We start from the raw sequence: 1,813 nt of genomic DNA on the forward strand, positions 1-1,813 counted from the left end.
GAGAGAGAGAGAGATGATGTAAAGAAAAAGAATAAAAGATAAAAGAGACTAAGGGAATGTTTGTAGGGAAAAGATTTTTTTTCATCGTCACACTGAAAGAAAAATGTTTGGTATTTGTAACTATAATTACATATTACTATTATGATTTTATTATTAATTATGATTATTATTATGGCAACTATATAGTTATTAAATAGTTAAAAAATACCATAAAAATGGTTGAAGACTATAATTTTATAGTTCTATTTTGGGACAATCATAAATTTATTTTATGGTAATTTCAACTATTTTATAATATTTTGGTTATAATAATAACTATAATTATAGTCATTTTAGGTTGCCAACTATATACATTTGCTATATACATTTGTTGCTAGAACTATATACATAGTTACTATTATTATTATTATTATAGCAATAATAATCATAATTATAGTAATATGTAATTATAGTTACAAATACCAATTTTTCTCTCAGTGCAGGAACATCAAGAGAGTATTGGCGGCAAGTGGCTCTTCTTCATTATTTTATTACGTCGCATAAACGCATCTCTGTAGAATGAGAAAAAAGTTGGGAAGGCCTAAAATAACTCGCTGGCATTCCTCGATGTGAGAGGGCTAAATCTTCTCCCTTAACCTTCGGTGCGACATTGCGCCATTCTTCACCTTTCTCATCGCTGCTCCTAAGTCTTTTTCATCTACCCCCTGCCGAGTGAATGTCGCTAAAATATGTACCCGTCTTATGTAAAACGAGCGCGATTCGAAGAACGGAATTTCTCCTTCCTTTAGATATGCTGAGACTCGCTGAAATTTCAATATAATGAACGAATGCATTCGAATAATCCGTAAAACCGAAAAATCAAATACACTAAAACGAATTTATTTTTAATTAGCTAGTTGCTTAGTATTCGGTGAATAATAAATTATTCATCAAAAGAGGATCCTTAAAAAAAGGTTGATAGTGTCCATTTATCAAGTACAACATATTTTTTGAATGAAACGCTCGTAAATCATTCATGTATTCAGTTTCTATATGACGTAAATAAAAATGTAATAAAAAAGTAATAAAAAAGTAAGCTTATATTAAATTATTAATGCCAATAGATACTTTACTCATTTTTTGTTAAATGAATAATATATATGCATTTTATTCCTATGAAATTAAATTTTTATATCGTATGTTATCAAAATAGAAAAAAATATCATAAATAATAAAAGTAAATTACTAAATAGGCCGAATGTAACAGTACTTTATCAGAGATAAATTCTTTTTTTAATATAATTATTTAACGTGCTGCCGATAAATCATATAAAATAGTATCGCTAAATAGAAAGCATAACGTATTGTCACGTATATTGGTAACATAAAATAAATGATATATCGATGTGCGCACGACATATATGATGTTTATTTTAATTTTACGCCATGTAAATATATATGTCGATATTGCTATGACGCATTATTTATTATTACATATTACATATTATTTATAGCATTATCTGCTATGTTGCCACAATGAGCAACTCGATTACATCATTTACCTTAATAAGCGGTGCACAATACGATAATATAAATAATTTTATCTAAATAAACAATACGCGTTATATTCCTTCTAAATGGACGATTGTAAGTTAAATTGTTACATAAGTTTACAAAAGCACGCGCACACACACACACACACACACACACACACACACACACACACACACACACACACACACACACACACACACACACACACACACACACACACACACACACACACACACACACACACACACACACACACACACACACACACACACACACACAC

Source organism: Atta cephalotes (genome assembly GCF_000143395.1).
Source record: "Atta cephalotes unplaced genomic scaffold scaffold00008, whole genome shotgun sequence".
NCBI classification, from domain to species: domain Eukaryota; kingdom Metazoa; phylum Arthropoda; class Insecta; order Hymenoptera; family Formicidae; genus Atta; species Atta cephalotes.